Source organism: Myodes glareolus, chromosome 9 (assembly GCF_982192425.1).
Source record: "Myodes glareolus chromosome 9, mMyoGla1.1, whole genome shotgun sequence".
Taxonomy (NCBI): domain Eukaryota; kingdom Metazoa; phylum Chordata; class Mammalia; order Rodentia; family Cricetidae; genus Myodes; species Myodes glareolus.
In genome coordinates this window covers 40,075,248-40,089,212 of record NC_142034.1, presented here as the reverse complement: position 1 = coordinate 40,089,212, position 13,965 = coordinate 40,075,248, and the positions used below count along the sequence as shown (strand labels likewise).

At 44.5% G+C, this 13,965-nt stretch overlaps 2 pseudogenes; one reads left to right on the top strand and one right to left on the bottom strand.

Annotated features, from left to right (window-relative positions):
• The first annotated feature begins 292 nt into the window (after nucleotides 1–292).
• LOC125397696 (nuclear inhibitor of protein phosphatase 1 pseudogene) lies at nucleotides 293–6,120 on the top strand (annotated as a pseudogene).
• Nucleotides 6,121–6,758: 638 nt separating this feature from the next.
• On the bottom strand, nucleotides 6,759–7,884 carry LOC148120869 (golgin subfamily A member 5 pseudogene; annotated as a pseudogene).
• Nucleotides 7,885–13,965: the final 6,081 nt, after the last annotated feature.

Genomic DNA, 13,965 nt, shown 5'->3' with positions numbered 1-13,965 from the left:
CCAACCACTGTAGATAGGCCCACCTGCCAACATACACTCACCAGGACACCCCTAGACAAATGTCAGCCAATCAGGGATCCTGAACCTCAGAAACCCACACCCCCCACCTTTACTACTATAAAAACCCAACTCTAACTGAGCTCGGGACTCTCCAATTATTCCAATACGTGGACATGCGGAGAGACCAAGTTTGCAGACTTGCTTAAAATAAAGGTTCTTTGCTTTTACACATGGGACTCGGTCTCCTTGTTGACATTTGCAGGGACTTCGCGGATTTGGACTTAAGAGGGCCATGTCTGGTTCTGGGGTTCTACTGCAGCTGGAATCTGTGATGGTGTCCATGGCCCAAGTTAGCACAGGGGGTCATGGAACCAGGCTGTGCTGAGCCAGTCCCACACTGGGATAGAAGTCCCTGCCCCTATCTGGATAGTAAAGCAGGAAAGCTGGTCCCCTCATGGTAGTCCTCCATTCAGGAAAGCTGGCCCCACCCCTCACTACAGCGGTACACCTCTGCTGGGCAGGACACTAGAGCTGACCTGTGGTCAGGGACACAGCTGAGCTGACCCTGGAGGCTTGAGAGCAGAACAGCCTACCCCACCATTCCTTGTCTGCCATGTAGTGGCGTGGGTGGGAGAAAGATGCCTCCCCTCCTTCCCACTTGCCTGTTACCACCTGTGGCAGGTGACAGAGCTGGAGCCAGGGTCACAAGAGTGAGAGCTAGCCCTGCCCCTCACCAGCTGCAGCACACAGGAGACTGGGCCCTGCAGCCTGCCTGGGCAGCACACTAGAGCCAACCCTGTTGTGGGGGGCGGGGTCCAGGCTAGTTGGCCCTGAAGGCATGAGAGCAAGAGAGCTGACTCTGCCCCCACCTCATATGCCCCCACAGCAACCAGGATACTGGAGCCTGCTTCTGTCCTGGGAGAAACAGTATAGCTGTTCCTGGTGGTATGAGTGTGGGTGACCGGGGTCTGAGGACATGGGAATAGGTGAGCTGGCTCCACCCCTGCTGCAGGCTGAGTGAGCTTGCCAAGGCACTAGAGACTATACTGGAAAGCTGGCAGGCTGGCCCATCCAGCTACAACCTACGCTCAGATCCAGGGATATGAGTTGACCCAGCTCAACATCTGTTGGGTCCGGGATCACACAATGGTGGTGGGACCAACCACTAAATTCTATTAAACCACAAGCAAGCTTCATCCCAGAAAAAGAAAAAAAATCACCATGGGGCACAGAAAGCTTGTCAGCTACAGCTGTGACCACAGCCAGAGATCAGGCTTCTGGAACTGGGGCAACGGGAGCTGGTTTGGGCCTCTCTCATGGTAAAATCAAGCACCAGGTGTGGGTCAAAGAGCTTTTACAGCCTTGAGGTCAGGCTTAAAGTCACATTACCTATTAAGTTTTACAACTTTTGGTTATAGGACATTAGAATGTTAGCTTGGGATGGTTGCGAAAGCCTATGGCTGTCACATCTGCTTTTCGCTGTCCCTGAAAGAATGCAAGGCAGAGAGTAGAGTCGCATAGGGGACTGTTAAAAATTAAGGGAACACAAGCAGAGGGTCCCATAGAGGCAACAGGTAGAAGCTAACCTTTGTCCGCAATACCTGCCTAGCAGGGAAGCTGGGAGGCAGGAGACAATTGGTAAAAGTTTCCCTCTGTCCACAGTGGCTGCCAGGATGTCTGCCCTTAAAAAAGGAAGTGTTTGGTAAAGGTTAACAGTGGCTGCCGTCTTTATTATTTTTTTCCTTCCAAAATGTGTTTGGGCTTCCAGCTTTATATTTCTATATTCCTGGACCCTTTGTTTCTATATTCTATTACTGGATTCCTCACATCCCCCTCATCTAGGAAGTGTTGGAGCATGTGAAGGAATGAACCTACCGATCAAGACAGCAGGATCTCCATGACACAGGACAGTAACAGGATATCCAAGAGGAGCCCCAGCGAGAGTTCTTTACATTGGGGTAGCACAAGCCAGAGACCTTGAGCCAGACCAATGACTCATGGCAATGAACTCTTGAAAGTAAAGATGAATGGAGTAACGGGTAAACTGTGGGACCCAACGGGCCACACTACAGCTTCCATTACAAGAGTCTCTCTCTCTCTCTCTCTCTCTCTCTCTCTCTCTCTCTCTCTCTCTTCCTCTAATTTTGTTCATTAGTTTGTGTTAAGTTGGGAGCATAACCCCAGTCCCTGGCATCCATCCCAGCCCCCTGGCCTGCGAGTTGATTTGGTCTGGACTCCAAATCCTAGCATGCCAGGTCCTGACCCCTCCTGGGGTGGAGGGTCAGGACCATTCCCACAGGGTATTTAAGTGGGCTCCCAGAGGAGGGCCACGTGGCCCAAGGTTTGCATGTGTTCCTCGCTTTTCTGTCTCCCCTGCCATGCTCTTGGTCACCCGAGAGCGCTGCACTAAATAAAACATGGATGTTTTAAATTGGTTTAATCTATTTTAATTGGATTTTTGTGTGCAGGTGGAACACAAAAATCTTAGAATTTTTTCCTAACAGGTCGGATTATACTTTACATTTGGTTTGGTTCGTGCGGAAGTTGCAACAGCAGAGGGAGGATGCAATGGAATGAAGAGATAAGTGGGATCAGATCGTGACGAGAAATCCACGAAGAATCAATAAAAGAAATAAAGATTGCTGTCTTTAAGGTATCAGCGCAGACACAGAAAGTGTAGCAGCTGCTTTGCTAAAAGGAATCTGTGCACAGAAGAAAACATTTCCTCCCTTCCTCTTCTCCCCTCTGCCTTCCTCCTTCTCCTTGCTCCCCATCTCTGCCTGCACCTGGGGACCTTGACCCAGTGTGTAAGAGTTGAGGGGCAGGGCAGAGGAGAGCAGAGACAGGTTACTGCAGAGGTGAGGTGCAGGGCAGAGGAGAGCAGAGACAACTACAGCAGAGGTGAGGGGCTGAGGAGAGCAGAGGAGGGCAGAGTCAGCTACTGCTGAGGTCCAGAGAGAAGAGACTGAGAGAGCAGTAAGAGGCTGGAGAGGGAGGGAGGAGTCCTCAGGACCCGGACGTAGGTCTCTCTCCACCACCAACTTCAGGCATACAATCATATTATACCACAGAGCTATGTGGTTTTGTCTCATCTGCCTCACTCCTGGACTCACTGAAGCGATGCCCCATGCATCCTGCTGTCTTCTAGTGTTTTCCATCACTGCCATGCTCCTGAGCTGCTCAGTCCTCAGTAGGAGATGGTGCCTGACGCCTTGAACCTTACTTGATTCAGCAAACCCAAACTTGTGTCCGGGTGCACAGGTCCACAGGTGCACCTGCTGGACTCATTTCCCAACACTGCACATTGTCAGCTTTTTAAGTTTTTAAAAAACATTTAAGGTTAGGTTTACAACTCCTGGATTGCTAATCATTTCTTGGAGTTTCCGCAATTATGTTGCAAATACATGTAGAATTACCCAAAGCAAACTGATCTCTTGATGAGGTTTTCCAGTGAATATAATGTAACACTGTACATTAACACTTTCTACTGTCTACAATAAAGTTCCATATGGAAAGAGGGTGGTGGGTTAGCACTTTACTTCATGAAGGCCTTAAAAGCCATAGGCAAGGGAGAGTTCAATGCTGTAGAGGACTCAGCCACAGAACAACACAATACAGGAAGGGAGGGAGGGAGGGGGGAATGAAAGAGGATGGAAGGAAGGAAAAAAAGGAAAGAGGAAAATAAGAATTAAAGCAGGTTTTCATTATGCTGAATATCTTGGCCAACCTCAATGGAGAGAGGTCAACAGTTAAACAAGTCTCTTTATATGAATTTTGCTTCTTTTAACCTTAAAGTTGGATTTTCAAGACAGCCTGATTTTGGAGGAATGGAGAGCCACTCAGGTGATACAGCAAGAACTCACATGAGCATTTTGTCAGACTAGACCACACGGTGGCCTTTTCTTTTCCCGACAGCCTGCAGGAAGGGTTACTAAGTACAGGAGGGGATGCAGGAAAGATGCGGTGAAGATCACACACATCCCAGGACCAGGACATTGCTCAGCCCTCGTGGTTATTTCCTGTTTTCCTTTCTCTTGCTTACAGAGAGGCCTGGTATGTTTTCCTTCTGCCACTGATCAGTTCCTTCCACCTAAATAGGTCCCCTTCTGATATCAGTTTGAAGAGTTTCTCTTTGCAGTTTACAGCAAGATCATTAGTACTGATTGAACTCAGTTAGTGATCACCAATGAACTCAAACGTTGAAGAATTTGTGACCTCTTATCTTCTCCCTACTCAGAAGATGCCACATAGCAAGGATGTCAGCTCCTCGCAGTACCCTGTGTGTGATCTTCAGCGCTCTGACACAGTGGCAAATCTCTGATTGCGAATGTTGGGTCCAGGCAGGTGTGTGAACATGGGGGCAGACCACCAAGTCTAAAAAAACAGAAGCAGATTTTATTCCAGGAAAAAAAATAAAGAATTAAAATAAAAATCTCCATAGGGCACAAAAAGTTTATCAGCCAGCTGAGACCACACCAGAGATGGATTTTGTAAGGCTATGCCAAAGGCTGTTCTGGATCTACCTTCTTATAGTAGGGGCGTCAAGCATTAGGTCTGAACAAAGGAATTCTTACAATCTCAAAGTAAAACTCAGATACAGATTGCCTTACTTTACAATCTTCACTTTTCAGTTAAACTAGTGTGTGTACTGACTCTATTGTCTTCCTTGGTACTTCCAGGTAGTGTTTACTGAAGCCCTGTGCTCTCCCCTTTGATGCTGCCAGTTTCACGTAGCAGGGATAAGGGGCAACCCAGAGGTCATATATCTATCTCCTAGAAGTTAACTCAGCTCATATCCCTCGTTAATTAAGGATGGATGGGGGGTGGGGGGTGGGGGGTGTTAGGCTCTTCGTTTGCAGAGATATGCTTCGGCCTTGTATATAGAGCTATGGGATGTAAAGCACAGTAATCCACTGTTAATAGTTAATCCTTAAGCTGCTTAGAGAGCTGACAGCCTGCTCTCATTCTCCTAGGCTTACAACTTTATATTTCTTATACATTTTTATTTGTGGAATCTACATTTTTATATTCTCATTGCTTTGTGCGTGCCTGTGTGCAGGAGCATGCACAGGCTGCTGGGAGTCTGCCTCTCAATTTCCGGGTGGGTGTGCTTTGGGCGCCAAATGGGAGAGGGAGGTGAAAGAAGGATGCAGCAGCAAACTCAGGCTCTGGCCTCCCGCTGTTCGATGGCCCGACTTGGCAGTCAAGACCCCACCTGGCTTGCATCTGGATGTAGTGAAAGGAGACAGGCTAATGGAGAAACTGATTATCGATGAGAAGTATTACTTATTTGGGAAAAACCCTGATTTGTTTGACTTCACCATCGATCACCAGTCTCACTCTAGTGTCCACGCGGCACATGAAGAGAGTTTTCTTAGTAGATTTCAACAGCACTCGTGGCACTTTCTTGGGTCACATTCGAGTGGAACCTCACAAGCCTCAAGAGATTCCCATTGGTTCCGCGGTCTCATTTGGTGCATCCAGAAGGCATACACTCTGCGAGAGAAGCCTCAGACATGGCCATCAGCTGTTAAAGGAGACGAGAAGATGGGTGGATTGGATGATGAACTCAAGGGCTTGCAGGGACTTCCAGAAGAGGAGACCGAGATTGATAATCTGACAGAGTTCAACACTGCCCACAGCAAACGGATTTCAACTCTCACTATTGAGGAGGGAAATCCGGACATTCAGAGACCAAAGAGGAGGAGGAAGAACTCACAGGTGACTTTCAGTGAGGACGATGAAATTATCAACTCAGAGGATGTGGATCCCTCTCTCGGGGGGCTTCCAGAACATGGTGCAGACTGCAGTGGTTCTAGTCAAGAAGAAACGGATGGAGGGCTCTGGCTTTCTGGGCCTGGAGGAGACAGGAAGCAGGCGCATACAGAACTTTGCCTTCAGCGGAGGACTCTACGGGGCTCCCAACAGCTTGGCATCCATGGGACAGCACTCAGCGGGGACTTGCCCATGCCATACCCGAACCTTGCCCCTGATGTGGACTTGACTCCTGTTGTGCCGTCGGCAGTGACCATAACCTCCACACCAAACCTTGCAGTCTATAACCCTGAAGCTGTCAATGAACCCAAGAAGAAGAAACCCACAGCTTCCTTATTGATTTGATATTTTTGACTATGGAGCGTGTGGGATGGGTGGGATGGGTGGAAGCTGGCAAAGGGGCTAATGATCTAGGGCAGAAACTTTCTCTGTGTGCGGTATTGTCTTTCAGAAAGTTTCCTGGGCCCCTAACATGTAATATTGAGACTAGGGGTGGGGCTGAAATACCAGTTAGAGACATGAGTCAGAACCCCTAAGGGTGGAGAAAGGCTCCCCAGGCCCTAAGCAGACTGCCCTGATGCTTTCCCTCTGCCTCCATAGCCTCGGGCCTTTTTCATGTGAAGTCTCACACACACTCAGGGGGAATCCAGAGCTATAGTCCTGTGCTGCCCTCTTGTGGCATCAACTTTTGTGTGTGCCGTGAGGCCATTTAAGACTATGACCAGTCAGGGTGGCTCACGTTGAACAGGAAAAGACTCTACTTTGCAAGGGCCAGGTTCCTATCAGGAGGACATTGCCCAGCTGTTGGTTTGGAGGCTCCCCCCATTCCCACATACCCCTCCTCCACCCAGTAGAGCGGTCTGGTTATTCAGAGCTCCAGGCTAGACCTGGCTAACAGGAGACAAGGAAGGAACCATTGTATGAGCTTTGCATAGATTTGTACATCTGTGTAATAGGGCCTTTTCTGCTCCAAGTGTAGCTTTTTACCTGTAACCTTTATTACATTGTAAATTAATGGTAAGCTGGTTCCTTAGTTTTCGAATTTCTTCCTCTCGATCTTAATTCTGCTTTGCAGGGTGTTCTTCTATGCAGATCTTCCACGTAATGGAATTCCTGTTTCATCCAGTCCAGCTCTGTCTCCAGCTCTTGTTTAGAGACTTTCTGCCTAGCTATCTGGTCTTGCAGATCTTGTAACTGTTCTCTTGTTGACTGTGCTTCACTAATCTGCTGAGCCTCCATATCCTGCAACTCAGATCTGAGCTGATATATGGCCCACTCGCTTCTGGGTCTTCTTCTTTTGCATCTCCTCACATCGAAGTTCTTCTAGCTCCATGCTGCCAGCAGTACTGCTATCCAGGCCTTCAAAACTGGAGCCTTCCTTTAAACCGGTTATCAATTTTTCTTTAGACTGCAGTATTCGCATAGCTTTCTGCTTGCAGTTAATTAATTCCTGCTTAGAAGACGCCACGCTAGACCTGTGCAGCTTGACTTGCTGCTGGAGCCCATCAACCTTCTTCTTCTCCTCAGAGTCCTTTCTTTCCGCCAGAGTAACTGCTTCTGCCAAATTCTGACGTTCCGCTTCCATTTTACTAAGGCATTCAGTGAATTCACTCTGCGTCTGTTTGTAGCTCTTCGGCTTTCTTCAGAGTGGCATCGGCTTCATGCAGCCTCTCCTGAAGAGTTGGTAGAGCGTGGTTCTGTAGGCTACCGCCTTCATTGTGATCCTGCATTATTGGTGACTTTTCACTCTGCAAGGCTTCCAGTGCTACCCTGCGGGATCTCAGCACCTGCCAGCCTTCCGCGGTTGCACTTTGAGCACAGCCAACTGGGAATCCTTTGCAGCCACTGCTACAATAAGGTCATCCACTTGGGCTCATAGTTCCCGAGTTATTCCATCACTCTTTGAATAGTCAACATTCCATTTTTCAACTCTTGCCCTTGCCTTATTTAATTCTTCTTGAGTTTCTTTGGATCAATGAAGTAGTGAGGCCATTTCCTGGTTTAAACGCTGGACTTCATTCCTGAGCAATTGATTCTCCAGGCAGAGATTAGACAATTCATGTCTAATTCATCCGTAGGTGCTGGGCTGTGCTCGGTGCTTTCCTTCATTGGTATATCTAGGAATCTATATTTACCAAAATTTGGATGCCAGGAAAATGTTCTGCCATTTTTATGATTCTAAAATAAGTGATCATTTCAAAACATCAAAAATGACTTTTTAATATTTTATTTTTTTTCCAGAATAATGTTTATATTTTAGATGTTTTGATTACTGGGGTTGTGGTTCTCAGAATTGTGACTTAGATATTGAAGACCAAGGAAGTAAGAGGACATGCTAGCACGACAGCCTGAGCACTGCCCTTTCCTATGGGTCCTATGGGTCTTGAACATTTTTGGAAATCTGCCGTATTCACTATATGCTGCTATGAGCTGTCTCCATTTATTTTATGCATATCCCGTGCCTTGCCTCTGTGATTTGAGACATGTGGGAAGTCCTTCCTGGGTGGTCACATACAACCACAGACTTAACAGCAATAGTACACACAGCTGAGCAGCAACACTGCACCCATCATTATTACTTCACTAACTTCTCTAGGGAGAGTGTCTTCCGTGATTAGAGTCCCCATGCATTTCCTCAGCAAGAAGGATAGTTATGCAGATTGGGACAGGCTTTTGGTTTTTTTATTATTTACCTATTTATGTTGATGCATGAACTCTCTTCAAAGCCCTGGCTGTCCTGAAATTCTCTATGTATATTAAGATGATGTGCCATCCTCCAAACTCTGAAATTAATGGCATGGTCCTCATCCCCGACTCAGGGGACGCATTTTGAAAGCACTGGTTCATAGTTGCATTCATTATCAGCCAATCTCTTTTCCAGCATTTGGTTACTACTCTGTGAGGTTATCAAAAGATGCATTTTCCATATTTTTTATAGAATCAGAGAACATTATCCCCTACATACTGTGAAATACCTTTGCACCATAGTTCATTTTCCATTTCAAGTCAGTCTCAAACATCATTTAAGACATTCCACAAAACGAGTGTCATTCCTTCCATCAGCACTATGTGTAGTTTTCTTTTATTTGGATTTTAATGAATTGTCATGCATGTGTTCCTGCTATTTGCTGTGGAAAATAAACGTCTGAAATACAGCCCAGGGTGTGTGTGTGTGTGTGTGAAAGACATTCCACAAAAGTAAAGTATCTAATTCTATGTGTTTAAAATTTTAGAGGCACTACTACAGAGCTACAATATGGAAAACAGCCTGGTATTTGGTATAAAAATAGACAGGAGGATAAATGGAACAGAATCGAAGACCCAGATATTAACCCATACACCTTTGAACGTCTGGTTTTTTACAAAGAAGCAAAAAATATCAAATGGAAATAAGAAAGCATATTTAATAAACGGTGCACGCATAACTGGATCAACATGTAGAAAAATGAAAATAGACTAATATCTCTCACTATACACAAAACTCAAGTCCAAATGGATCAAAGACCTCAACATAAAGCCAGCCACACTAAACCTGATAGAAGAGAAAGTGGAAAGTACACTTGAACACATTGGCACAGGAGACCACTTCCTAAATATAACCCCAGTAGCACAGACACTGAGAGAAACAATTAATAGATGGGACCTCCTGAAACTGAAAAGCTTCTCTAAAGCAAAGGACATGGTCAACAAGACAAAATGACAGCCTACAGAATGAGAAAAGATCTTCACTAACCCCACATCAGACAGAGGTCTGATCTCCAAAATATACAAAGAACTCAAGAAATTGATCATCAAAAGAACCAATAATCAAATCATTTCTGCAGGACCCATAGGCATATTCTGTGTGGGCAGTGCTGGCAGGAGAGACTGCGTATTTTGATTAGAGTCTGCTATTGTAGCAAGGTATACCAGGTTGTATGCAACATCTGCTGATACTGAGAGCACTCTGACGCCTTCCCTTTAATCTGATAGTCCATTATACACTGAATAAGATAGTTATTTTCATCCAGCATCTTCTGGATGGTGGCAGGCATGATCTCCTCCTTGTCTCGCTGCTTCAGGGCTGTGAACTCCACAGACATGTTGCCACCAAGCCTGCAATCGGCAAGTCCTGGTATAAATTCATATATATTGATACAAATTCCAATTATATTGAATATGCTCCTATTTTGGTTTGCAATATTTGTATACCTATGCAAAGTTATTTTGTCATCTTGTATGCATGAATGTTTCTATTGCTGTTTAAGAAATTTCATATACTAATACAATTTTAGGATATTTTTATCATATTGCACTATACATTTCTACCTCTGATCAAGATACTTATACATTGTTTACATTTTGAGGTCATTGTCCTCATTTTCTGCACAATTTTTTAAAGATTGTATAATAATCTAATATGAAGTCTCATTCTTTAAGTTATATAGGTATTAAGAATTACAGGTCAATAGTCATTCGTGTTTGTCATACTTATAGTTAGACTAATCAGGTTCTTTAGATACATAGAGATTGTATTCCACACAGGTAGGTAGTCTTCAACCACTTTAAAGAACTGTAGAATGTAGTATTTAAATAACTTAGGGTTCTGTTGATGTGAGACGCAGTTGCTCCAGCAGCATCAATCTATCTCCAAGAGAGTGTTGAACACCAAAGACACTCCACTTGGAGCTTGTTCTCTTCCTCCACTTGGCAAAACTGGCCTTTGGGCAAGGAACTGCCCATGCCTCTACCACTGACAAAACACATGGTGACCGGACAGGACAAGCAGGATACAAGAACAAAGACTGTCAAACATGGTAAGACATATCAAACATTGCCAAGACATGGCAAGATAGTCATGAAAATTTTCTTGCCTCTAAAAATGGTCTGTCAATTACTCTAGACCTTAGCCAAAGTTGGTTGCTCCACCATTGCAAATGAGACTTTGGGTGATTGCCCACGTAGCCAGTTGTCTCTGTCATTTATTGCACATTTCAGAAGCCGCTTGATTGTACTTCCTGCCTGCTCAAGTAATATTTTCTCCCTTCTCAGGTCTTCGATGGGGTTGAAGACTAGTCATAATTATGTTTCTCTTATGACTTAGCCAAGCCATTTCTAATACAAGACTTAGACTCCTTAGGATAGAATAATTATTGAAACATTTAGCATATGTTTCTTGCTTGATATTGTTTATGCTGGTTGTAATTCTAATTATTGTACCTGATGTTTGTTCTTATTGTATGTAGTTTTGTATTAGGCTTAAAACTGTTTTATTTAAACAAAAGGGGAAAGTACTGTAGGAACTCTTTCAGTCAGTAGCCTTTAACATACCAGCCTACTTGGGCATGGCCTCTCATACCATAAATGCCCATGTAAAGAGCTCACTTGAACACTCTCTCCCGGCTGCTGGATTCGGTTCCTGTTCTCATTTGTGCAGAGGACTGTGATCTGTGAGTCTACCCCTAAATAAATAACCCTTTATTATACTCGATTCTGAGCTAGTATAGCATTATTTTATAGCGTCCATCTTCAGAGTGAGAGCAAATGCTTTCTTCTCTTTGAGATGGAGGGAGGGCTTTAAGTTGCTGGGAGAGAACCCATTATGCTTGCTCTGAGGCTGGCTAGTGAGGCAAGAAGACGGAGGTCATGAGGGCTATTTATGGCAGACTTGTGTGACTCTCCAGAGTCTCTTGAGGGTTCCCTATTCTCTTAGAGACCTGACTGTGTTGCATAAGAAAACATGGCTCCCAGAGGAGAGTTGCTGCACTCTAGAGGCAGAAAGAAATCAGCCCCTATGGAATTTGTAATTTAGAAGATGTGAACTTTGCTTTTCGAAGGGAAATGCACAGTGCCAACTCAGAAGCAAAAGAGAAAGTGTGGTCTAGGCTTGGGGAGTTTGCGTCTGTTCCACAGAAAGCCGGTCCTTCCTCTCCTGGCCACCCTTTCTCTGCTTTCCTATCAACCTGCAATTATGGCAGAAGAAGGATATCTGAATATCATCCTTTTCCCACCAAAAATTGGACACTCTGAGAAAATAACTTCAAACTCAATGCTATAATTTAAGAAGGAAAGCTGGTAAATTAGACCCAGGGCTCCAGGACTTCAGTGAACTTTGCTTCTGTCATGGAATTTGGTGAGCTCTGCCTTGGTTTTTAAGGACTGTGTCCCAGACGTGTGCCTGAAAGTAGTGGGTATGGACCATAGTCAGTTTTCAAAGCTGTGGTCTCGAACTGAATGGCCAGGGTTCCATGCTAGCACTTAGCTCCTCTAAGTTTCCACAGGCTTTTTCTTTTGGTTCATCAACTGTTACCATTCATGTAGGCACCACCCCTACAGGTTCCATGGTGGACGGGAGACTGTGGTGGGTGTGAGACAGATGCATGCGGAGAGAGCTTGGATATACAGTTTATTTACTGGGGGTGGAGGGAGAAGAGAGAAAGAGAAAAGAAGGAGAGAAAGCAGAAAGGGAGAGAGGCAGAAGCTCCCTCTCCAGAAGAAGAGGGAAAGGCAGGGAGATACCCTTGTCTCAGCAGGAAGGGGGAGATTGGGAGTGGGTGGGGCTTGTTTCTTAAAAGGGTAGGCATGACAGGTTGAGGGGATTGGGACTTCAGAGTCTCAAGACTGCTTCCTGTTTATTTGTGGATGTCTGAGTCTTGGGGAACATGAGGAAGCTGAGTGAGTCACATCCTGGGGCAGTTGATTACTTTACTCCTGTTCAGCAATTGTGGTGTGGAACTGTCCAGTGTCTCTTGGACCTGGCGAGGTGTTGGCAGGGTGGAGGACAAGGTTAAGTTTAGGAAGAAAAAAACTTTTTCAGGACCATGGAATTGAGAGGGGTCTATCTGACCTGTTTAAGCTGGATCCTTCAATTCAGCTCCCTAGAGCTCACATGAATTCCTTGAGTTTGTGAAAACATAAGTTTTAGACACATACATTGTATAAACAGCAGCATATTTATGTCAGAACGACTGTGAAAGATGTTTTTGCACAAAGAAAAATATCTTTAGAAAATGACCAAAGAGAATTTAAAATCTTGATCTTGCAGTAGCCGTACCATGAAAGGCAGCACAAGAGAGAAAACTGATAACCTGCATTTGTCCTCAGACCTTCATAATCTTCAGGTTCACACCTTAATAATTTCCATTACTATATCTTAAAACACCTTTTATTTAGGACATGTTAAGGAATTGTACTCAAATTTGTTTGGTGAGGTTGTCCTTTAAAACTGACTAAACCTCTTAGCTGTCAAACTTCATCAGAGATCTTTGAGAAGGATAAAATTTTACTTCAGTTACTGATTTAACAAATGACAAAGAACTTACTCGATTGGCACCTAAAGCCACTCCTCAGGGTTCTCCATGGTCGTCGAGAGCAGGTACATCAGGCCTGTATTTTTCTTCTGGTGTTTAGCGCAATGCCAGGTTTTAGATCCTGTGGGTTAGGAGTCTGTAGGAAGGTAAGCCTACCTTGGCCTGAACAGTTAGGCAGTTGATTCCACTTCTTTATCCACTGTCTGGAGAGCTTCAGGAGTTTAGATGAAAGGCAGTTTAACCCAGTGGTTAGCACTTTCACTTGATGAAGAAAATTGTGGTTGGGCATTGTTGTGTGCCCATTTGTTTTCTGTCCTCTTTGGAAGAGATGGGTTGCTGCTGCTAGGAACGAATCGGTCTCTTCTTTATGAAAAGTCTTCTAATACTTGAACATTTAAATGCCATATCCCCCAGATCTCTGAGCACTGGAAGGCTATTTACTAGGCATAGATAAGTGATAATTACTGTATAGAATCTGTCTGGAGAGCTTAGCCCAAGCTTGACAGTACTGGTTTTTAACTTAACAGGTGAGATTTTTAATTGTGAAAGACAAAGAAGAAAAAACTGTTTGCAATAGAAGCTTACAATAGGGGGAAACAGAGCTGGATTACATATGTATCTTAAAACAGAGTTGGATTACATACATGGTATGTTGTAACAGATGTAAAAGTACATACTAATTTAAAGTATTTGAGATTTATTGCTTTCTTAGTCTGTAATGAGATACAATGAACAGAGTTCAATAGGACTGGGACTACTTAAAACTTTTTTTTAACATTAAGTCCATGCACATTTGCACACAGTTGAATTAAAGTTTTATAGACATATACACACAGCGTTAAAGCTAACTTACTTTAACACAGAAAGTTAACTCAAAAGTCACACACACACACACACACAC